Source organism: Halichoerus grypus, chromosome 1, assembly GCF_964656455.1.
Source record: "Halichoerus grypus chromosome 1, mHalGry1.hap1.1, whole genome shotgun sequence".
NCBI lineage: Eukaryota > Metazoa > Chordata > Mammalia > Carnivora > Phocidae > Halichoerus > Halichoerus grypus.
In genome coordinates, this window is record NC_135712.1 from 162,580,219 (window position 1) to 162,604,880 (window position 24,662).

The following is a 24,662-nucleotide window of genomic DNA, read 5'->3' on the forward strand; positions in this document are numbered from 1 at the left end:
CTGAGCCGAAGGCAGACGCTTAACGACTGAGCCACCCAGGCGCCCCTGGGCATTTTTTTTTTAAGTAATCTCTACACCCAATGTGGGGCTCAAACTCACAATCCTAAAATCAAGAGTACATGCCCCACCAACTGAGCCAGTCAGGTGCCCCAGAATGGGTGTTTTTTTTTTTTTTTTTAAGATTTATTTATTTATCTTAGAGGGGTGGAGGGGTAGAGGGAGAAAGAATTTTTATTTATTTATTTTTTATTTATTTATTTATTTATTTATTTATTTATTTATTTATTTATGTAACAGAGAGAGCCACAGCGGGAGAGGGAACACAAGCAGGGGGAGGGGGAGAGGGAGAAGCAGGCTTCCCGAGGAGCAGGGAGCCCGATGCGGGGCTCGATCCCAGGACTCTGCTGAGCCTCAGTTTCCTCTTCTGTAAAATGAAGGCAGAAGCTTAACGACTGAGCCACCCAGGCGCCCCCAAGGGAGAAAGAATTTTAATCAGACTCTGTGCTGAGCTCGGAGCCCAACGCAGTGCTCGATCTCACAACCCTGAGATCACAACCTGAGCCAAAACCGAGTTGGACGCTCAGCCAACAGCACCAGCCAGGCGCCTCCAGAATGGGTATTTTTTAAAAGCTGCCAAGGTGAGTCTGATGCAGAGCCAGGGATGAACCATATTCTAGAGATTATAAAATGGCATGGTGGAGGGAGGGGGGGCTTCACTAGTTTAGGAAGATCAGGGAAGACTTCCCTGAGGAGGGGACCAAGCTTGAGCAGAGCAGACAGATGAAGGGGTAGAAGAATGTCCCCAGCAGAAGGAATAGCGTGTACAGACTCCCCATGGCAGGCAGACCTTCAGCAGCAAATTACAAATTATGGGAACTGAAAGGTCCCTAAGGCAGCTGGAGCCTGTGAGGGAAGGGCCCCAAGGCTGAGCGGCCTCCTCCACTTCCTCTCTGGTGGGGTTCCGAGGGGAGCTTTGAGACCAGGATCTTTCCTGAGGGTGAAATCTGCACAGACGGACGCTCTCTTCCCAGAGAAAAGCGAGTAGCAACTGCTCCTGCCTTCCCAGCCCAGGGAGGGGACAAAGTTAAAATCAGAGTGGGTGCAAGGAGCTGCTCAGACCCACCAATGCAGTGGTTTTCAAATGTTCTTATTTTGTAAGTTATTTTGGTGCCTTTTTGTCAAACAAAATATTTTCCCACTGTCCCAATAATGGATGGAGCAAAGTGCTGGTAATACTGGGGGGTCTGGAGTCCTGCTCTCTCTGACCTCCCCCAAGTCTCTCCATGTTCCTTTGGGACTCTGTGGGGCCCAGTTCAAAACTCCAGGGAATCAAGGCTCAGAGAGGGGGGACAGCAGGATTGCCCAAGGAGTTCCCATCATGAGGGGATCCCTGGGGCAGGATCCCAGCCCCCTGACTCTCTTTCCTGTGCTCTTCTGGCCTGGGTGGAGTTCCCCAAACCTTTGTCCCTTAGATCTCTCTGTACAAGTGTTTCTTTGGCCACAACTCACCTGTTAGCTATGGGTTGAACTGTGTCCCCCCCAAAGGGATATGTTGAAGTCCCAACTCCCAGCACCTGTGAATGTGACTTTATTTGGAAATAGGGTCTGTGCAGATGTAATCAAGTCAAGATGAGGTCATTAGGGTGGCCCTAATCCAATATGACTGGTGTTTTTAAAAAAAGAGGGAATTTAGGTTCTCGGGGGCGGCTGGTTCCCGAAGACGTGGGGTCCTGCAGAGTGAAGATTTAAATCCCCAAGGTCATGGCAAAACATTTGACGTTCACAGCCAGGATTGTGATGGTACAGGAGGGGAATGTGGAAGGTGCATCCAGGACCCTAACCAGAATCCTCGCCATGGATGGGCTCACGGAGGACATTATAGTACTGTGTGAAAAGCCATGCCTTCGGCGACAGAGAGAAAGCTATGAAACCTGCCAGTGGATCTACAACACAGAAATGGCTCTCAAGACCAACTTGAGGGGAAAGAATCAGCAGACCCGTGGCAGGGCTGCTGAGGCCTGTGGACAGTAGGCCCAGGCCTATCCAGCTGTCTCCTTCCTTTCTCCAGCCCCATTTTCTCTTAACTTCTTATAATAAACCAATCACGGACATGCAAGAAGGCCGGAATATAGAGAAGCAACCCCACAATTAGCCATGGACCCTCTCTTTTATTAAGCGAAAGAGAAACTGAGTCAGAAAGTAGCCTAAGAGCAGAATGGTGATTGCCAGAGACTGGTTGGGAGTGGGGAATGGGGAATTATTTTTTAATGGGTACAGGGTTCCAGTGGAGGAAGCTGAAAAAGTTCCAGAGACAGATGGTGGTAATACTTGTACAACAATGTGAATGTAGTTAACACCATTGAACTGTACACTTAAATGGTTCAAATGCAAATTTTATGTATATTTTGCATCATAGATTTTTAAATTTTTTTTATTTTTTTAATTTTTCTTTTATTTTTTTTTTTTGAGAGAGAGGGAGCGTTTGTGCATGAGCGGGATGGAGGGGGCAGAGGGCGAGGGAGACTCCCAAGCAGACTCCACGCTCAATGCATAGCACAGAGCCTGATGCGGGGCTCGATCTCATGACCCTGAGATCATGATCTGAGCCAAAATCAAGAATTGGATGCTTAACCGACTGACCCACCCAGGCTCTCCAGCTATAATACATTTTTTTAAGGAAAAGGAGAAGAAGAAGAAGAAGAAGAAGAAGAAGAAGAAGAAGAAGAAGAAGAGGGACTTTAGGACACAGGGTGATGGCCATGGGAAATCAGGGACACATGGGGAGAAGGCTTCGTGACAGCAGAGACCGAGATTAGAGTGATGCAGATACAAACCAGCAATTGGTGGAAACCACCAGAAGCTAGGAAGGGACAAGGAAGGATACAATCTATCCAGAGCCTCCGAGGGAGCAGGACCCTGCTGACACCTTTATCTCGGACCTCTGGACTCCAGAACTGTGACAGAACAGGTTTCTGCTGTTTTAAGCCAGCAGTCTGTGGTACTTTGTGAAGGCAGCCCTAGGAAACTGAGACGCCTCCTAAATCATTGCTCGTTTAATTTCTTTCCCTTCTAAAGGACTCATTTTTTAAACAACGTGCATACATTTTGCTAAAAAGTAAATCTCCCAGCACTGCTATAAATGGAAGACCACGATCCTTTCCATAAATAGAAGGCGCCTTAAAAATAAAGACAATGAAAACCAGGCAATGGTGGCTCTGATCTGGGGATGCCTTTGTGGGAAAAGGACATGAACAACTGACGAGGGGTGTTGAAGACACACAAGCACCTACCTAGCTGAGACTTCTTGATTTATCAGGGAGAAAAAAGGAGAACTGAAAAGAGAAAACTTGCTTATTACCTGAAAATGTCACATTCTGAGATGTCTCTAAGGATTAGGACTTCAGGGATGGCCATGCCCCCTCCCTGCCATCTTCCCTTTATGTTTGAGGAAACGGAGCCAGAAAAGCTCAGTGATTTGCCTAAGGACACACAGCATCGGTGAACAAGTCTGGATCTGAGCTGCACTCCTATGTGCTTTTCCAGGAAAAGACTTCTCGTTCCCATCCAGCAACACCGGGTCATGCCCGGGTGGCCAGGAGCTGAGCACATGGATGCAGAGCAGGGGCAGGAAACTCTGAAGGCCGAGCACACAGACACAGCCTATGTGTTCTAATCCCATAGAAGTTATAGCCAAGTGAAGGCTCTGCAGGATTATTCTTACTATGCTTCGAGCAACTGGACCTGGGTAAAAATTGGCTTGCACCAAGGGTTATAACCCAAGTGATGATTATAAAATCTGTCTCTTCTTGCTCCACTGGATCATCTATACGGAAAATCAGGGTCCATGCAGGCAGCTGTCCCACATCCTGCCACATATCATTACATGCTAAGCAACTGAGGTCATGGGGCACATCTCCCAAACCAGATATCTCCTTCACCCTTGTTCTGACCCTGAGTTCATCTTCTTCCTCCTCCCTCTACTTCTCCCTCTTCTCTTAACTTCCATTGCCTGCTCTGGCCTATGAAAAGGAGCAGGGCTCATAGCTTAGAGTCTGATATGTTTGGATTCAAATCCCAGCTCCACTGTGTGGCTGCGAGTCTGTGGCTCATCATCTCTGAGCATCAGTTTCCTCATCTATGAAATGGGTCCCCTCCTCCCAGGTTACTGGGAAGGGTCAACAAGATCATGCTTATGAACCTGGGAGCTCAGAAAATGTTCATTCCCTCCCCCTGCCAGACTGCAAGAGATGAGAGAGGCCTTCTCAGCACTGCTGTGTGTCCTGGGACCAATCACTCACCCTTTCTGAGCCTCCACTTCCCTGGGGAAGTGGCTTCAGAGCGCGCCTAGGGCCACTCAGAGCTGGGGGATTCTGGGATTCCAGGAGTAGAGCTGGGGTGGCCTGTGAGCTGGGGCCCACCCTGCCTAGCTCAGATGACCAGTCCCAAAGGCCCAATCAGGCCAGCCTTGGATCAGGCCATAAGTGGGAACAAAACAGTCAGGGAGCTCGCCTCTCTGGCTTTGTTTATTGTCTGGGAGCTGGGAATATTTTGAATTGTTGTGTTTGGGGAGGGAGGGAAAAATAACCAAATATAAGAAGGCAGCCAGTGAGAAGCCCGGGCAGGAATGCAGAGGAATTAGGCCTGCCTGGGTATGTCTGGGAGATGGTGATGCTCCCAGAGGCCCCCGCACTCCCTAGGTCAAGGATTCTCGTCTCTGATGAACCATTCAAATTGCCTGAAGAACTGAACTTTTTTAAAAGCCTCATGCCCAGTTACATTAGGATTTCTAGGGGTGGGGCTCAGACAGAGGGGTTTTATAAGCTGGGTGACTGTAATGGGCAGCCCAGGTTTGAGAGCAGGTGCTGCCCATAGCAGCCCATTAGAAGCCCCCAAAGGGCTTGTGAAACATGATTGCCGGGCCTCCAGCCTGGAGTTCCTGAATCAGGACATCTGCGCCCGGCCTAGGACCGTGCATTTCTCACAGGTTCCCAGGTGCTGCTGCTGCTGGCCTAGGGACCACACTTTGAGAAGCTCTCCTCCGCACTCTTAGGACTCAAGATGTTGTCTGTGGACCAGGGGCATCTGCCTGGAGCTAGTCAGAAATTCAGAATCTTGGGCCCCACCCCAGACAGTGCAGTGGAATCAGTCTGCCTGTGAACAGAATTCCCAGGTGACTCTATGCACTTTGCAGCTGGAGGAGGGCCAGGCGAGGTCATGCTGGCTAACCTTTCCCCCTACAGATGGGGAGACTGAGGCACCCAGAAGTGAAGGCCCCTCGGGGGTTATAGAACCATTCAGGATGCCTCAGGGCTTGGATCCAGGTCTCTCCAGGGTGGAAGGGGAGGGGAGGGAGCTTCTGTGGGTAGAGTTGAATTCACAGTTTTGCAGACTGGCCCCTTTACCCCCCAGCTAAACAAATAGTTTTGCCGTGTGTGTGTATGTGTGTATGTGTGTGTGTATGTGTGTGTGTGTGTGTGTGTGTGTGTGTGTAGGATGGGGTGATCCCTTCTGTGGATGTGTCCAGCAATTGTAGATAGCTACAGAGCCATTCATTCATTCAGCAGACATTTCCTGGGCACCTACTACGGGCCAGGCATTGCTCTGGGCCCTGGGAATATGGCACTGGACCTGGCCGATGCAGCCCTGCCCATGTAAAGTGGGCAGCCTCGATGTGGAGCCAGATCTAAACAGGCCAACATAGAAATGATCAAGGTATATTCACACTGTTATCCAACTTAGGATGAAAATAAAACCAGGCCACGGCACCGCGCTGAGGCCTAAAGAATGGGAAGGAGCCAGCCCTGGGAAGGGCTGAGGGGAAAGTATTCTGGGGGGTGGGGGTGGGGGCAGCCAAAGCCAAGGCCCAGCAGCAGAAGGAGCTTAGGTTTGAGGGAAAGCCAGGGAATCCAGTGTGGTGGGAGCGGGAGGAAGGAGAGGAGTGTGGGGAGATGGGGGGGGCAGGCCTCAGAGGCTGTGAGGGGTTTGGGCTTAGTGAGTGTCAGTGTGGTGGGGGTTGTGGAGTGGTTCAAAGCAGGAAGAAGGGAGTGAGTCTGAGGATCTTCTGATTTTTCACTGAGGAATACACTGCATTGGGCGGAATGCACCTAGCTAAAGGACACGATGCTCAGGATAAAGCCCCTTCTCAGCCCTCAGGAGGGTCTCTGGGGTCCTTCTGGCCAGCCCCTCCCCCACCCCCAGAGCCAACCCGGGCTCCCGAGCCCAAGACCAGAGACGCACTTGGCCTGATTGAGCCGTCCGCGTGGTCTGTGGTGTTCCCTCACCAGGCCTGGTGTTTTGGAGATCCCTCTATGGTTTTACACATCTCAGGAGTCCTTCCTCTGTGCGTCTGTTTTTCCGTTCTCCTGTGGGTGTTACGCAACCAGGACTGTTTCCGTTTTTCGGCTATTACGAATAGTGCTGCCATTCACATTCTTAGCCGAGTCTTTGTGTGGCCGCTTGTTTTCATTTCTCTTCGGTCGATGCTTAGGCCTAGAATTGCCGGCTATAGGCTAAGCGGACGTTTAACCTTATAAGAAATTGCTGAGCTGTGTTCCACGGTGGTGGCGGGGCCGTTCCATTCCCCCACCAGCCGTGGAGGAGGGACCCAGGCTCCCTCCAGCTGCTGCGTGGAGACGGGCTGGTGGGTAGGAGAGGAAGCCAGGAAGCCAGGAAGGAGGCCCTTGCAGTCACCAGAAGGGAGACCACGGGAGCTTGGCCTGAGGCAGGGCTGCAGCGTTGCATCGGTGACTGAATAAACACGCACATGGGACCCCTACCCTGAATGTCTGTGCCCGGCCCTGACACGTCCCTCGGCCCTGGGGACAGATTTGCCCTTCCTGTCAAGGGAGAGGAGGAAGTGAGTCCTTGGAGGCTTGCCACCTACAGGCCACATCGGGCAAGCATTTCCTGGGATCTTCTGTGCTCTAGGCCCCTTGCTAGGTGCTGCTGGGGATACCTGGCTTATGGGTGCTCCCAGTCTGGGGCTCCAAGTGTGGCTGAGGCCCGGGTTGCAGGAGGGCAATGTGCTTTGGGGAAGGGAACAGCATGGAGGAAGGCTGGAAGGTGGGAATGCTCAGAGCACACACATGGAGGAAGGTCAGTGAGCGTTCTGGTTACCCCAGCGTTAGACTGTGTGCCTAGCACCAGGCTCAGGGCTTTGTATGAATCTCCCCCACTTCATTCCCACAACCCCCTAGGACATAGAGACGATGGTTAGCCTAGCTTAACAAATTGGGAAACTGAGGCACAGAGAGACTTCCCATGATTCTATGTCACACAGCCCATGACAGATGAAACTGGGAAGTGCAAACAGGCAAGAGGAGGATGGGAAGGTGGGAGGCAGATTCCTGAAGGTTCAGATGCTCTGATAAAGCCTCCATGGTCCAGGGGTCCATCCGTACACATTCAGCAGCGTGGACACATGGGGTGTGCCTAGGAGAAGGTGCCCAGGATGGGGACCACTCGACAGTCCCATCACGGTACCTTTGTCTCTCTAGGGAATGATGTTCTGAGAGGCTGAGCAGATGACCCTCGGCAGGGCTGCGGGGGAGGGGCTGCCCTGGGCTGGCCAGATGGCCCAGCATAGCCAGACCGCCAGCCAGCAAGCATCTCGACAATTCTTGTTGGTTGCCTGATAGATGAGACAAATGATTCTTTGGCAAGGGACTAAAGGTTTTGTCCAAAGTCCTGGATCGATTTTATTTTATTATTGCCAGTGGCTGAAAACAGCATTATCAGGAACTTTCTCAAAATCACATTCACTGCCTTTAAGTTAAGGATGGCGGACTGCAGCCTGAAACTTGGCTGCCTTTCCTCACATGCCCTCCACCCGGCCATTGATTTTCATTCTCGAAATGGCAGGAGTTAGTCCCAACGGGATTTCAGTCTAGTATGTGGCTTCTGAAGGAAACCTCTGCCCGGGTTTCCTTGAAGTTCCCTCCTCGCTGCCAGCGCTTTTGGTTCCTTGGTGCTCATAGTCTCTTCCTGGGGGTGCCAGGAGCAAGGGGCAGGGCCAGCACACAAAGTACATGCCGGCTCTCAGAGTCTGCTCCCTGCAGGGCCGGGTGGGTGACGTGAATGAGGGAACGAGCCAGGTGGGGACTCTGGCACCCTGCGGGGGGGGGGGTGTCTCACATCCCCATGTGAGGGGCTGGTTGATGTCACTCAGCTCCGAGGGATGGCGGACAGGTAGATAATGGGCCCAAGGTGGCTCCGTCTTACCATTATCTAAATGTGAATCTCTCAACCAGACCTTCAGATCTGTATAATCTGAAATCTTCCAAGTTTTTCTTCATGGCCACTGAAATGTTTAAAAAATATTTTAAAGCCAAAAAAAGCACATCTGGGTTCAGTGCAGGGCCCTCCAGTTTGAGACCTTTCCTCACAATGGCTCAGTGAGGCAGGACTCACAGTCGCGTATCAGGGATGAGGAAGCTGACCCCCAGAGAGTGGGCACGCAGGCAGCAGCAGAGGGGGAAATGCAGACTGGGGGTCTATGGCCTCCACGGGCAGCTCTCTCCAGTCCACCCTATCCTGGCCCAGGTCCCCTGTCCCCCAGCCCTTCTCCACCTCTCGGGCCAGCTTTCCTTGGGGTTGAGGCTGGAGGTCTTTCTGGCTTCTCTTCTCCTTCCCCTCCTCCTTCCCCTTTTCCCTGCTTCTTCTCCTTCTTGGCTTGGGTTTTAACTCCAGCTCTACTACTCACCCGCTGAAGGACTTTGGACAAGTTATTTAATTTCTCTGTGGCTCAGTTTTCCTTTCTGTAAGTGGGGGAGATTAATAGTAGGAACCTCCTTGGGTTGTTGGGAGGAGTCAGTGAGTTGAAATACACAAGGGCCTTGGGCCGTGCCTGGCATGCAGCCAAGTGCTATCTATCTAAGGGTCTGCTAAATAGAGTAAGTGTGACAAACATTTATTGAGTGTCTACTGTGTGCCGGGCCCTCTGATGAACCCCAGGGCTCAACGGGGGCACCAAGGACAAGAGCCCACCCCTCATGGAACTTACACTCTAGAGGAGGAAGACACAGGGTTGGACGAGCCCCATCTGTGGGCCCCATGCCGGCACAGTCTGCACTATGCTGACCTGCCTGGAGTTCGCACGATCCAATGGGCCTTTCCAAATCGCAGCCCTGGATGTGGCCACTCCCCCTCACTCCTCCCACGAACTCCGCTGCTCGCTCTCTGTGACCCTCAGCTGGCCCGTATCACCTTTGCTTAGGGCCCAACCACTCTTGCCAACAAGCTTTTGCACAACAGCTCTCTCTGCTTCTCCCTCCCTTCCCCTCAACCCCTTGGCTTAGTCAAAGCCGCCTCTCCAGAGTCACTTAACCGCATTATGACCTGCCACTTTGCACTGTGTGTGGTGACCCACGCGGGGAGGCCGGGGAGTTTTTGTTTGCCATCTGCTCCTCCAGCTCATGGAAGAGCCTCACTCGCATTGGGAAGGAAGGGAGAGATGTGAGGACTCAGTTGCTTCTCCTCTCCAGCTTTGCTTTCCTCACCTATAAAAGGGGTGCAGTCACCATGAACTTGAAGGACCGAGCTGACGAGCCTGGAAGTGGATGCCACCTGGGGTGGCTGGGTGCTTCCTGGAGGAAGGGGCAGCTGAGGACTGCAGAGAAGGGCAGGAGGAGGCCCTGGAGGAAGGCAGGGGAGGGCATGCGCTGAGAGGGGCCAGTGTCTGGCTCAGCTGCAGCCTGCTAGAAGGTCAAGATGGAGGCAGGTAGCAGGGGTCCTCAGTGAGGAAACCAGGCAGAGAATAAGTGTCATCTCCCCAACCCTGCTCCTCAGCATCCCTGGTCCTCCCTCTGGGGCTGTTCAGGAAGAGGGTCTTAAGAAGCCCCTCCAGGCTGTGGATCCAGGCTGGGTCAGGTATGACGTGGGGGATGGCTCTCTGTGGAGCAAGTATTTCTTCTTTTATTCTCAGTCTAAAAGGTGGAAGGAGGCACGTGTTCTCCACACAGCCTCCCAGGTGCAGAGAAGGAGGGAGTGAGAGGAGAAACTGGAGAGTTTTCAGAGAGGGGCAGGCATTGCTGGAGGTCACACAGCACTGCTCCTCATGCCCACCCAGGGCATGAGTGTGAAAAATGGTCTCAGAGGAGCCGCTCATGCAAATAAGGACAAGAATAATGGCACATTCCCCATTTTCATTTAAAAATAGTCACAGCAGTGACGTCTGGCACTTCCTAAGTGCCCAGTGCTGTTCTGAGCTTTTTACACTGTTAACCTTGGCTCTTCATAGCAGCCAGAGGAGATAGGTTCTATTACATTTATTTCCACTTAACAGATGAGGAAACTGAGGCATAGAGAGTTTGAGTAACTCCCTCAAGGTGACCCAGCAGGAGCAAAGCCAAGAATCCGGGAGCTGTTGACCGCTTCACATCAGTCTCAGGTCACCCTAGTGCCTCCGGGGAGACAGCGGGGGCACGGTTACTGTGCCCATTTTTCGGAGGAGCAAACCGCGGTTCCGAGAACCTGGATGATCGCCGGAAGGGAGGCGGCGAAAGGAGGCGTCGGAGTAGTTTGGGCCCGGCCACTCAAGGAGCGGAGCCGCAGGCCCCTCCCAGGAGCCAGGTGGATGGGCGAGTGGTGGGGGTTGGCGGCTGGTGTTAGGGGAGGGGGTGAATCGAGGCCGGGGGCTCCCTTGCTCTTCATCCGGAGGCAGGAGGAGGCTGAGGACCGGCTGTACCACTTGGCACCAGCATTTGCAGGGAAAGGGTTTCCTCGAAAAGTGCTCTCTAATGCGGGAAGCAGTGGGCCGAGTGTTCGCCGCGCAGCACGAGGGTGTGTGCGCGCGCGCTCGGCGAGCCCGGGCTCTTTGTCCGAGCCCGTGCGCGCGTGCGTGTGTGGTATGTGCGAGTGTATGTGTGTGCGCGTGTGTGTGTCTGTGTGAGTCCTCATGGGGGGCGGGGCTGGGCGTCCGGCCCCGCCCCGGCCCCGCCCCCGGCCCGGCCAAGCTGGTATTTTTCCACCCAGCAGGATGGGTGATGCTGAGAGCTGCCTGCTCAGACAACAGACACGCGAGGTCAGGAAGAAGCCGCTTATAAATTACCGCTTCCTCCGCGCCGCCGCCAGCGCCGAGCTCCGGGCCCTGGCCGCAGCCCCGCTCGCTCGCCAGCTCCGAGCCCCGAGGACCGCGAGCCCAGAGACCCAAGCCACGCGGAGAAGGAGCGCGGAGCGCGGAGCCCGCGGGCCAGAGACCGAGCAGGAGGGCAGCCCCGGCCAGTGGAACCGAGTGCAGCCGAGCGCAGCGCCGCGGCCACCCCAGGTACCCGAGGGACAGGGAGCCGCGCGCGCGGAGCCCCCTCCCTATCCCTGTGCTCCCGCCAGCCCGGACCTCCCCGCCAAGCCCCTCTCGCCACCGAGGGAGGGACGGAGGGTCGCCCGCGCAGACCCGCTGGTGGGGCTGTTATTGTTTCCCCAGCGAAAGGACTTGGGCTTTTCGTGCCGGCGGCAGGTGTGTGTGTGTGTGTGTGTGTGTGTGAGTGTGTGAGTGTGTCTGTCTCACTGGGTGTCTCTATGTATCTCCTGTGTGTGTGTGTGTGTGTGTGTGTGTGTGTGTGTCGGTGTCTCTGTCTCACCGGGTGTCTCTATGTATCTCCATGTCCCTGTGTTTCCGAGGGTGGCTGTTCCTTCATTTCTCCAGCAATGTGCACTCGTGTGTCCCAGTGTGTGCCTGCTCTTCTGTGTCTTGGGTTGTGCTTGTCTGTGTGTTCGGGCGTGTCTGTGATACCTGAGTGTGGCTGTGTCAGTGTGTCCTAGGATGTGTGCGCTTGTGTGTCCCGGTGTGTGTCTGGTGTGAACCTGTTTGTATGTGACTGTGTCCCCGAGTACCTGGCTGTGCACGTGTGTGTCCCTGAGCGTGGCTGTGTCTCCGGGCCCCTGGTTGCCGGCACTTGTGTGTCCTGGCTGTACCTGAGGGAGTGTCCCTGGTGCCTAGAGGGCCGACCAGCCCGAGCTGATTCTCCAGGGCAGGCACTGAGTTGGGCGAGGTGATAGGGGGGCATGGCTCCAAGGGTGCTGCCCGTGTGTGGCGTGCAGGTGGCACTGCCAACGTCCAGCCGTCTTGAGTGGCAGGACGGAGGCCCCAAGGGACAGCTGGGGGCCAAATGGGCAGCAGGCAGGGACAGCAGGACACATCCTCCTCCAGCCTTTTCTCCTTCCTTCTGAGGGTTCCTCTTTTGAGCAAGAGGTTCTCTCGTCCCCCTCCCACCAGGAAAGCCAGATAGAGAATCTCAGGGACCTTCTGCGACAGCCCCAAATCTTCAGCCTAAACTGGAGGGGGGACCTGTGGGCCACCCCCTGCCCCCGGCATTCAGAGGGAGGTGTGTGCTGAGCAGGGCCACCAGCCTGGCTATTTTGGTCACTGCCTGGCCCCTGCCAGATCCTGGTGTCCCCTAGGACTAGCCCCAAAGCCTTGGGAGGCAGCCCAGGCCCCCATTTCCTGCCTGGAGAAATAAATCAGCTCAGTAACTGCCCAGACACTTGAACGGAGGGTCTTTGGGCTGAGGTTTAGTGGCGCGTGGCTGGCTCCGTTTGGACTTCGGTAAATTGGCCCACGCTTTGGCACTGCTGGCGTTTAAATAAATGTCATGGAGGAGATCTTTTTAAAATTTCTTTTTAATTTTTTCTTGGCTAGAAGGGAGGGGATCTCATCCAGAGCCTCCCAGCCAGAAGGAGTTTATTTTTGTGAGAAAGAGCGGGTGAGTGCTTAGCAACCGCCTGCCTCTCTCTCTCGACCAGGGAGTCATCCTGGGAGTGTGGGGTGGGCATGAGAAGGTGTGGCGGTGGGTGGGGGAAGGAATTTAATCAGGATGGTGTTGGGGGGATTAGAGGGATGCCGGAGGGCACTGGCTGAGAACCCACCACAAGATGGGATTGGCAGAATGGCTAGAGGTCTTAGGCCTGGCTCAGCCCCTAGTTGACCTTGTGCAACCTTTTTGGGGGGGCCTCAGTTTCCTCATCTGTAAAATGGGTGGAGTAGACTGGTTATGGGGTAAATGGGGACTGAGAGGCAGAAGCATGTCCCCAGAGAGCTCAGTTCAGTTACTGTGCCTCAGTTACTCTACCTTAGTCAGTAGGTGACCTTGGGTGATTCTCTTGGCCTCTTTGAACCTCAGCTTGGCTGTCTGGGCAGCAAGGACGCCAGTGCCGGCCTCGCTGCGCCCTTGAGGGGATTGAGGGAGATGAGGGTGAATAAGCCTGCGGTAAGCTGTAAAGCTCGGCTCGGCTTCGTAGCTGCCGATTAGAGGGTGTCACGAGGTCTCAGGTCACTGGTATGTGGCAGGGCCAAGGTGCACTCTTGAGCTTTTGTCCTCCGGGGATACCCTTGTGCTGGCCCATAATGCAGTCGCAGTGGGCCTCCTCTGCCCGGTTCCTCTCCTCTCGTCCTGCAGTGATCGGGTCACATCTGCTTTGCAGAGTCGGGAGGCCTTAGTGGGAAGTACCCATTTTAGAGATGGGCAAACTGAGAGCTGCCCAGGGGACTTTGCCTTGATCGGACGGTGGCAGGAGTGGGCCTCAAAGGTCTTTCCTCAGCCAGCTGTGAGTTTGGGCCCCTTGGAGCTTTAGTCACTGATATGCTGAGGAGTTGAACTTGGACTGTGGTCAAGACCTGGGGAAAAACAAGGGACAAAGATCCTCCAGTCCTCAAGGTTGGAGGGAGAGAGCGCGGGACCCACCGGCACCTCGATTCTGTCCCTCGTTATTCATTCTCCCTTCTGTGTGCCTTCTCGGGGAGCCCTGCCACTCTTCCTACACAAGTGTCAAATCCACAGGAGGCTTTGGGCGCTGGTGATGGTATTTTCTAACTCCCAACTTGTTTGCCTGTCAACCTGTCAGAGGACTTGGGAGCTGTACTTCTCTGAAAGTCTTTCCAAAAGTCCCGAAATGATAAGACACTTGTGAGTCATTGAACACATTCCTGTATATAGGAAAGAGCTGACAAATAAATTACAAGGAGCGCCCAGAATGCAGCTTAGCCACAGCTGGAGGGGGTCTGGGCGGGAATAGGGCTGGTCTTGGAAGCCCAGGGTCACCCCCGCAGGTACAGGCTGATCACTCACCTCTGCAGAAGGTCAGAAGCAAGAGTCAGATTCTTTGGGGCTACGTCTCACTCCTCTGCGTTGGCCAACTTATCGTGGCGCAAGTGTTTGTTTGAATTTATGGGTTCTGGGGAGGAGCTGTGGTTGTGGAAATGCTCAGGGTGGCCTTCGAGTGTGAAAGAGAGCTCTTTTTAAATGTGCCTCTTCTAGTTGTTTAATAAATCTTGCTAAGGTCAGCTCTGGCCTGGCACTGGATTTGGGGTAGAATATTGGCTTTCGAGGTGCTCAAAGTCCAGAGGGAGAGAGGGCACTGACCATGCCATCCGAGGCGTGCTGTGAAGACTCAGGTGACTGAGTATGCACCGATGGCGGGGTCATAGGCAGAAGGCACTTCAGCCTCTTAGAGGAGGTGATGTCAGAGCTGGCATCTTCTGTGAGCGGAGGAACAGTATGGGCTGGCGTTCTGGGCAGGGGACATAGCAGGTACAAAGGCACAGTGGCATGAAATAGCCAAGCATGTTTGTAGAATAAGCCTTGCAGGGTTCCTGCTGGAGAAAACAGGGGCCAGGTGGTAGAAGGGCCTGAGCATTGGGTAAACGGGCTTGAGCTTTATTCTAGGGCAGCAGGGATAGAAACGGCCTCAGACTGGGTTTAGGGGCAACAGTGGCAAAGCTAGTTAAACCCAGGAGCCCAGAAGACCCCTGATGGTGGGTGGGGAGCTAGGCTGGGGTCCAGGAAACCGAGGGTGGCCAGGCCACCGCTGGTCAGGGCACAAAGCATTTTCCATGCCAGTGAATCTTGCCCTGAGCTCTTTTTGTAAACACAAGGTGAAGGCCTGGACATGCTGTTTAATAGGTACACAGGCCATTAGCTTACTGGCTTTGACCTCCCTGGGAGCATGAAGCCCAGGAGTCTTTAGGGTGAATTATGTCTGCCCTGGACAGGGCTTTGGGGTTTCCCCTCCCACAGAGGCTTCATTTGGAAACCTGAGCTGAGGGGCAGGGGCTATGAGTGGCCCAGAGAGGGCAGAAAGAATGGAAACTGCTGTGCTGTTTCTAAAGCTCTGTGAGTCAGCCAACTCTCTTGTAAAAATCAATGTACAAACAACAAATCACCCAAAACAATAAAAGGGAAGGGGAGTGTAGGGGCCAGGGGTTGGGCAGTGGTAACTGTAATCAGGCAGAGAAGGACTTGAGTTACTCTTTTACAAATTCAGATTCCCAGGTCCAGCATGGACACACTGAATCAATCCCCATGGGGTGGAGCCTGGGAATCTGTATAAAAAAATCATGTGTTTTTTTTTTTTTAATTTAAATTGAGATCTAATTTACATGCCGTGAAATGCAAAGAGTCTGTTACAGTTTGATGAATTTGACAAATTTATACACCTGTGTAACTACCACTCAGATCAAGATAGAGAATATTTCCAGCTCCCCTAGAAAGTTAGTCGTCTCCTGCCCTTCCCCTCCCGGAGGTGAGGAGTTTCTGATTTTTGTCACCCTGAATTAGTTTTGCCAAGCCTAGAACTTCATATAAATGGACTTGTGTGGTGGATACTCTTTAGTGTCTGGCTTCTTTCTGTTTGATGTTTTTGAGATCCATCCATGCTGTGGAGTTTATCACGAGGTGATTCCTTTTACTGCTGAATAGTATTCCATTGTATGGAGTCACCTGTTGATGGACGTTGGGGTGTTTCCAGGTTGGGGTGATTATGAATGAAGCTGCTGTGAGCATTCCTGTATAAGTGTTGCAGTGAGCTTATATTGTACATTTCTCTAGGAGTGGGACTGCTGGGTCCTAGGGTCCATAGATGTTAACTTTATGAGAATATGTCAAAGAATTCTTTTAGTTACAAAAATAATACACCTCGGGGTGCCTGGGTGGCTCAGTTGGTTAAGCGTCAGTCTTCGGCTCAGGTCATGATCTCAGGGTCCTGGGATGGAGCCCCACATTGGGCTCCCTGCTCAGGGGGGGCCTGCTTCTCCCTCTCCCTCTTCCCCTCCCCTGGCTCATGGGTGCTCGCTTGCTCTCAAATAAATAAAATCTTCAAAAAAATATATACCTCAAGCAATACAAAACTGTATAAACTAAAAGTGATCCTCAAAGATCATTAAAAAAAAGTGCACTCTAATCTTCAGTCTGTCTATTTGTCTGTCTCTTTCTCCAATAACAATAAAGGCCTGTAAGGTTATACATTTTCCTCTGCACACAGCTTTAACCGTATCTCTCGGCTGTCTACAGGGACGTATACTTTTTTATTACATTCTAGATCAGTTTTCATTTCAGTTTGGATTTCCTCCTTGATCTGGGGCTATTTAGGACATGTTCAGCAAGCTAACTGTAGTTTTGTTTTAGTGTTACCGAAAATGGCATCATACTGTTCTTGGTTTTGCCACTCACTCTTCAAACAATGGACCATTGTGGAACTGCCGCTTGTCAGAACATACAGATCTGCCAGGCCACTCTGAACGGCCAGTCTGCATTTGGGAATCACTCACCTAGTCTGGCCTGCCTTAATCACCACACGCGCTGCCAGCTCACTGAATGCAGAGCACCCACCTGGTGACTCTGAACTTCCCTGAAGCTGGGCAAAGAAGCAGGCTGAGGCCACTCGGCATTCTGAGATGGGAAGGAGCACCCCAGATGCCTTATCTCCCTTCCTGCATTTAAGGCCTGTGCCTGACTTAGGGAAGAAGCCCCATCTTCTGGATGAGTTCACCCGGCCTCAGAAAAGTGACTTGCTGCAGCTCACACAGCTGAGATTGAATAGGAAGGGGAACTAGAACCAGAGCCCGTCCTTATCCCCCCAGCGGCGCGGCAGATGCGCACTGAGCACCCACGGGGTGTCAGGCAGAAGGCCAAGGCCAGGAGGGCAGGGATAAGTAAATAAAACAGCCCCTGCACTCAAGTGGCTCAGTCTCACGGGAGGGGAGAAGATCTGTATCAGGAAGAGGTTAATGAACAATTCCAGGCGGCTTCTGCCAAGGGCAGGCCATGGTCCAGGCAGGGAAAAGTGGGGAAGGTCTGAGGGAGAGTGGTCCTCTGGCCAGGGAGTGTGGAGACTTTGGGATCTTTGAGTGAAGGCTCCCCGCCATCCACTTTAGGGATCAGGAGGCTGAGGTCCAAGCCAGGCTGATAAGCTATCAAAAGGGCCATTGTTCACAAACTTGCGGTTCTTCCCCAGACTCAGGCTCCATTCAGTGATTCTGTTAAACAGGTAAATCTCGAGGCAGTGTTTTTACCTCTGCCTCGAACTCTTGATGACAACGTTCACAATTCAGATGCTAATTTTAACACAGCTAATGGGAAGGGGGAGTGAGAGGACAAAGCTGTACCAATCCAAATGATTCCTTAGGACTTGGCTGCCCGGGAGACACCTGCAGAAACCGGGGTGGGGGGTCCTGCTGTCCAGGACCTCCTGGCTCCTGTGGGCAGCTCTGGCTCCTGGCGGTGGTGCGGGATAGAATCAAGGCAATTTGCAAGAGGCCTGGAGGGCAGGAGAGCTGAGTTCTTCTGGTTTCACTCACTTGGGTCCTCCCTAGTCCCTTGGAGCTTTACCCTCCCCATTAAGCAGAAGCTTGGACCACATCTCTGAGGGATCCCTAGGATGGACATTTGGAGAGACCTGCCCTTCCCCCACGGCTCTTCTTTGCACACAGTAAAAGTGCTAAGCCATTCGCTGCCAGGTTCCACCATCCCCTTTCCAGCAGAAAGTCCTTAACCCAAGCCAGGTTCGGGGTGAAGCGGTGCAGGGTGGAGGGGTGAAGTGGATTCCAGCAGAGTCATGCTTAGTGGGTGAAGGGCACCAGAAGGGGGTGGTCCCGAGGGCTCTGCCCTCTTGCCCTATAGCCAATTGGCACCTGGGGATGATGGCTGCTGAGGCCTCATGGAAGACCCGGGCCGTGATTTCAAGGACATTCGTGCTCTCACCAGATGGCACTTGGTATCTCCTCTCTGGGGGGATAGCCCTACAGCTTGAGACAATAGGCTCCTTGCCAGCCTCCCTGCCTCCTAGGCACCCCTCTGTACCGTCCGTGGGCATGCCACTCTCCTGCTCAGAGGTCTTCAGTGGCTCCCTAGTGCTTTGTGAAATCAGGTTCACACTCCTTGGCCTGACATGCGAGGCCCTGCAGGTTCTGGCCTCTGGCCAGTGTTTACACTCATCTGCTGCCACTTCTCCCCACCTCCTCGTGATTTGGCTGATTTCTGCTCCTAAACCGAGCCTCGGGCTCTCTTGGCTCTGCCCGTGCTCTTGCCACAAGGCCCGTCCTCCCTTCTTCTTCTTCTTCTTTTTTTTTTTTTAAGTAGGCTCCATGCCACCATGGGGCTCGAACTCAAAACCCTGAGACCAAGAGTCTCATGCTCTACTGACTGAACCAGCCAGGCGCCCATCTCCCTTCTCTTCTTATTCCCCTTCTTCAAGGGTCACCTTGAAGCTGCCTGCTTCATGAAGCTTTCCTTCAGCCCCTTAACTGTGCCTGGCACATAGTAAGGACTCAAAAAGGATCCAATGAGACAAAGTATACATCATCTCACCTTGCTCAGAGCCTCCTCTGTAGGGCAGAGTTCAGATCTTTGTGGTCTTGCCTTTTATCTGTTCACCTGACTGAGGTCACATCAGGGGAGGGATAGATGCTCCAGTATCCAGCCTGGTACACAGTGGTGCTCAGGACACAAATAAAGGCTGTCTGATCCCCTCTACCCTGAAATGAGAGCCTATAGTGGGTCCGGGCTTGAAAATAATATTCACCCATCTCCATCCATACTTATTGGTTCTAGGCCCTGGGGATGTGCCAGGTGAACCAGACGACGACCAAATCATGGCCATACGCTCATGGAGCTGACCATAAAATAGTCGAATGAATTATCCCAGCGGCCTGGGGCACCAGGGTTTGGATGCAGGATCAAGTCCCAGGCCTGAAAAAACAGTACCAGTTGCTGTAAAATGGTCTCCCAGGGGCAGCTCTGGACCACAGGCATGTTTTGTGTTGTCCGCATAGACAGAGTTTTAGAATTTTAGAATTCAAGCCTGTATTTTTCAATGTGGGGTTTTTTTCTTCTTTTTTTCTTTCTTTCTTTCTTTCTTTTTTTTTGCCTCTACATCTGGTCATTGTCTGGTGTCTCTGAACATCTGGACATACTGCTGTTCCACCTGGCAGCCCCCCTTGAACTCTCCAGCATGCCCCAGTGCAACCCCCTCAAGCCCCCCCACCGGCTGCTTCCTCGGTTAGGTCTGGCCAGGCCCGGGGCATGGAAATGAGTTGCCAGTGGATCCCGAGCAGGGGGAGGCATTCTGCTCCATTCATTCACCAGGGCTTCTAGTCCGCTTCTAGCCCGCCAGTGGGGACCCTTAGCGCTTTCCCAGGGGCAGCTTCAGGCCACCCCCCCAGCGCTCCATGTGGGGCTTGGCGCACCCCCACATCAGGCTGAGACCCGCACCTTCCCTGGGAGCCCCTCCGCTTTCAGCCTCTGCTGTGGGTTCTGGGCCTTGGGCTCCAGGCAGGGAGGGTAATCTGCCCCCTTGAATGCTAAAGATTCAGCCTTCCGCAGAGAGGCTCAGAGGCAGCCATACTCTGCTGGAAGGAAGCCCTAAATCTGAGACCTGGAATGTTTTCAGTGTATCTTGTTACCTTGGCTGAGCCCGAGAGTGCAGTCCGGTGATCGGTACCTATTCGCTAAGTCTCATTGCAGGGCGCCAGAGGGGCTCCTCGGTAGTCGTGAGGCTCAGAGGCACGGGAGGAGCTTTCTGCCCTCTCCAACATTTCCTTACCTCTGACCCCTGCTTGCCGTTGCCCCAGCCTGGGGGTCATTGCTACATCTTGGCCCAGTCCTGGGATATGGCAGCAACAGCAATGATGATGACACATACTGGTGCTCCTCAGACTTGAAAGCCATAGACATCCCTGGAGAGCTTGTTAAGATGCCCCTTTCTATGCGGGACGACTGAACTGGGCCCTGAGAGTCTGCATTTCTAACCAATTCCCAGGCCGTTGTCAAGGCTGCTGGTCTGGGGACCACACTTGGAGTAAAGGAGGTCAGTCCCAGCTCTTGGGCACCTGCAACCCTTCCTAAACCAGGGCGGGTTCCTGGTCAGCATCATCTCCCCAACCGTCCCAAGAGATACCATTATTCCCATTTTGCATGTGAAAAGTTGAAGCCCCAGAGACCGCAGGTAACTCGCCCGAGGCCACACAGTTGGGAGGCGGCCGAGCCAGGCCAGGCCAGGCCCTCTGGGCCAGCGCCACTTTGGAAAGGATGCTGGTGGGGAAGCCGTTTTCCACTGAACAGTGTCCACGGTCCAAAAGCCACAGGAGGCGTTTCGAGGCAGCCAGGTCGGATGTAAATCAGGGAGAGCCCAGGGCCAGCCAGGCGGTGCTGACAGCAGGGCAGCCTGAGGCCGTGTGTCAGGCTCAGGTCTGAAGTGGGACTTACTGGTGCTGGCATGCTGCCTGGTGTGGGGAGCCGTCGGGGGATGCTCGCAGCTCCTGGAACACCAGCGTGGGGCCTGCTGGAACCCAAGAAGGCGCCTTCTCACTCTTACACGGCCTCACTTTTTAGTTGAATCCCAGGGTGGAGGGCTGGCTGGAAGCGTCGGCAGTAGGATGGATGGACGCTGGGACCTGGTGCGTCAGTTGTTTAAATACTGGTGCATCCTTGCAACCGGGGATCTCATTGAGGACTGAGGTTGCCGAGACCTTCTGCTTGGCTGGGGCTTTATTTTTACACGGGGCACCTGCCCCAAGCAACTGGAAAGTGTAGAACAGATTTAGAGTCTAGGTTCTCGAAATGTGGTCACGGGATGTGCGGTCCGGTCATCACCTGGGAGCTCGTTAGAATATAGAATCAGGGGCCCCACCCCAGACCTGCTGACTCAGACCCTGGGGGTGGGGCCTAGCAAGTTTTAAGAAGCCCTCCAGGCTTAACTTTGAGAAGGGCTGATTTCTCCATCTCCAGCCAAATGCCCAGGGGTCCGGGAGGGTCAGTCCTAACCTTTGCTACTGGCTGAGAGTACCAGGGCTGCAGGGTGACCTCAGATGTCATTTCATCTGTGCCCCACTTTTCTGATGGCCTAAACATCAGTTAAAGGGGCATGCATAAAGTTATACGGCATATCTGAGGCAGGGCATAGGTCTGGATTCTTAGAGTTGCAAGTTGTAGAAATCAGTTCAAACTAACTTTAAAAAAACAAGGGAGGGAGGGAGTAGGGGAGGGAGGGAAGAAGGGAGTAGGGGAGGGAGGGAAGAAGGAAGGAAGGAAGGAAAGAAAAAGAGAGTGAGAAAGAAGGAAGGAAGGAAGAGAAAGAAAGAAAGAAAAAGAAGAAAGAAAGAAAGAAAAGAAAGAAAGAAAGAAAGAAAGAAAGAAAGAAAAGAAAAGAAAAGAAAGAACATTTACTGACTCTTAACTGAAAAGCCCCAGGGTCATACTTCAGGCATGGCTGGATCCAGGTGCTGAGATATGTCATCAGGATTGTTTCTTTCTGTCCATTTCTGGGCTCCTGTGTTGGTTACTCTCAGCTGCATAGGATGCATCCCCTCCCAGCATAGCCATCTCAGTCTAGAAAGAGCCTTCTTTTTTCCCAATATTCTTAGCACGAGCCCTTGTCATCACTCTCATTGTCCAGGCTTGGTCAGGTGCTTGTCCTTGAGCCAACTGTCACAGCCCCTCTGATTGGCTAGGCCTGGCTCACATGCCTACCCAGAACCCCGTGGGCTGAGAGTGGATGTGCATGGGTGTCCAGGTGGAATGGATGTGAGGCTGTCCCCAGAAGAAGGGGCATGGGTGCCAGCAGGCTATACCCACGGGGACTTAGTGCCATTCTTATCCTCCTCTTGGAGCTGGGTTGCCCTCAGGCAACTGCTAAGGTCTCATGCCAGATAGAATTATGCTCCCTTTCCTGGTTCCTTTACCATTATGCCTATAAATGTGCATTAAACATGCTACCTTCATCTTTCCCTTTGTCCCTCTTCCCTTGGTATAGTCCAGGATAGCAAGTTACACGTTACCCTGGCACCCACGCCTGTTGCAGGCATTACTAACCCACCCCCGCCTTCACAGCGCCACGTGTCCACCCAGAAAACAAAGCCTCCGTGGCGTCCGTGTCGCATGTTGGCCTTTACCATGGAGTTCTGGGCTCCATGAGAGCAAGCACCTCGGCTGTGTTGTTCATTGCTGGGTTCCCAGGACCTAAAACAGTGCCTGGCACATAGTAGGTGCTCAAGAAATTTTAAAAAATATATATATTGTATATATATTTTATTCTTAAGTAATCTCTCCCCCCAACGTGGGACTTGAACTTACAGCCCTGAGACCAACAGTCGCATGCTCTACTGACAGCCAGCCAGGCGCCCGTTAACAAATTACTGACTGAATATTCCTACCCCACAGTGCCTTGACCATTGGGCACCTAGGTTAGCCCGTTGAATGTGGGGGCGCTGCCATAGCAATGAGGTTGTCTGATTTGGGGGACAGGGAGCTCTGCAGACTGCTGGGGCCATGTTTCTGAGTCTGAGGAAGGGGCTCCAAGGGCAGGGCCTCAGGTACATTGAGGAAAGACTTGTCCACCCTGCAGGCCTCTTTCTGCCCTCCCACCATTACCCCCTTCCCTGCTCTGCTAATCCATTTACCTGTTCATTGAAATGTGTGATCCTGGTTGATAAGGAGCCATTTCCTGGTTTTCTGCATTTTTATATTCTAGGAAACCAGGGGAGCCTTCCAGCACAGCTCTGCTGGTGGATGAGAGACAGCGGTGATCTACCCCAACTTGCATTTTTTTCCCAAACTGAGTGCCAGAGAACAGGAGGTGTTCTATTAAAAAACAAAAAAAAACTAACAGAAAAAACAAGGCTTCGGGGGTCATTCACATTTGGGGACTGCTTGACTCAGCAAAGTTCAGCAGATTCCCTTGGTACGGTGATTCTTGGAGCCTTTAACCAGTCGATGAGTTATTGTCTTCTCCAAGAGTCTGGGGCCCCCAGGGCCTCCCTCAGCCCCTCCGTCTAGCCGTGGTGTGTCCCTGGGCTCACAGGGAATAGTCTTTCACAGACTTGGGCCCATGCCTCGGCTGCTCTGGTGCAGGCCTCTGGGGCCGGGCAGTGGCTTACGGTTGCAGCTGGGGGGAGCCTGTGTGTGTGTGTGTGTGTGTGTGAACACGTGGGTCTGTGTGTGTCTGCGTGTGTGCACGGCTGCCTGGGCAGCCCGCTGTTGACTTGGCCCCTCCCAGCGTGCGTGAGGTGAACAGTCACACGTGCAAGAAGACTCCGAGTCCCGCGTATAGTCACAATCTGACCAGATCTTCTCTTTCCTTCTTTGCTTCCTCTCGTTGTATTAGGTCCAGAACAACAGCCCTTGCTGAGGAGCCTCCAAAACGTAAGTGGCATTCGTCCTCTCAGTGCTGTTGGCGTCTCCCCGATGTGCGGTCCTTGGGCTCTCAGGGTCTCCTCCAGGCTTGAGGAGGAGGAAGCAGAACCCCCAGGGCTCCGGGGCCTCATCCACATGTCACTTCGGGGTGGTGGCTTCATGGCCCGGGTCGGCCCCCTCCGCCTGCCTGTGCCGGGGAGACAGCCTTACAAATGCTGAGCACTGATTTTCGAGTCTGGCCTGGACCCCATCCTGGCTCTGCCACCGAGCAGTGATGGGGCCTCGTTGAGTTAGTTCTGAGGATTGGGCTCAGACACATGTAAAAGGGTGAGATGCTTGGTTCCCAGCACAGATAGGATGCTCCCATCAGGACTTGGGGCTACTGTCCCAATTGTCTCTTTATTAAACTTTTTATTTTTTATTTTTTGGGTCTTTTTTTAAGGATTTGTTCATTTGAGAGAGAGAGAGAGAGAGAGAGCGTGAGTGCCTGCGTGAGCGCATGCGCACACACCTGCGTGAGGGGAGGGGCAGAGGGAGAGAATCTTTAAGCAGACTCCCTGCTTAGCGCAGAGCCCCTCCTGGCTGATCCCACCACCCATGAAATCATCAACCCAGCCAAAACCCAGAGTTTGTCGTTCAACCGACTGAGCCACCCAGGCACCCCTAAACTTTTTCTTTTTAAAAAATTGAAAACTTTCAGAAAAGTGGAAAGGAGAATACAGTGAACTCCTGTATACCTTTCACTGAGATTTTCCCATTGTTAACATTTGTTACATTTGCTTCATCTCTCTATATATGCTATAAAAATAGTCACATTAAAACTTTTTTTTTTTTTTTGCTGACTCATTAGGAGTAAATTACAGGCATGATGCCCCTTTACTCCTCCTAATCCTTCCTATGTATTTCGTAAGAGCAATGCCATTCATTCTCTTATATAAGCACACGCAATTATCAACCCCAGGACGTTTAACATTGACACAATTCTCTTATCTAATCTACAGACCTTAATGACATTTTGCTGACTGTCTCATATTTACAGAAGCTTTTTTTTCCCCCCCAGTTCAGGATCACAGTGTTTTTAAAAGGGGTTTCATGGGGCAGGAACCTGACTTTTCTGCAGATGACTTCTTCACCTTGATCTAAAACATCCTTGCTATTGGGGTTTTGAAAGTCTTTTTGTTATGACATTCGGTAAGAAATAGATTTTATGACAGGATGCCACCCGTGCTCACATATCCACACATGCTTGAAAGTGAAACCAGTCTC

General features: G+C 52.8%; 1 protein-coding gene and 1 pseudogene across 2 annotated transcripts in view; both read left to right on the forward strand.

Moving 5' to 3' along the window:
* Positions 1-1,761: 1,761 nt before the first annotated feature.
* LOC118523785 (small ribosomal subunit protein bS21m pseudogene) lies at positions 1,762-2,015 on the forward strand (annotated as a pseudogene).
* Positions 2,016-10,961: 8,946 nt separating this feature from the next.
* SLC6A6 (solute carrier family 6 member 6) overlaps positions 10,962-24,662 on the forward strand; it is an 84,186-nt gene continuing 70,485 nt past the window's right edge. Inside the window, exons 1-2 of one of the 2 annotated variants that reach the window (XM_036073651.2) lie at positions 10,962-11,263; positions 23,368-23,405. The gene's annotated coding sequence lies outside the window, so the exon portion shown is untranslated. The remainder of the gene's footprint in view (positions 11,264-23,367; positions 23,406-24,662) is intronic. The other variant, XM_036073653.2, reaches the window with a different exon arrangement.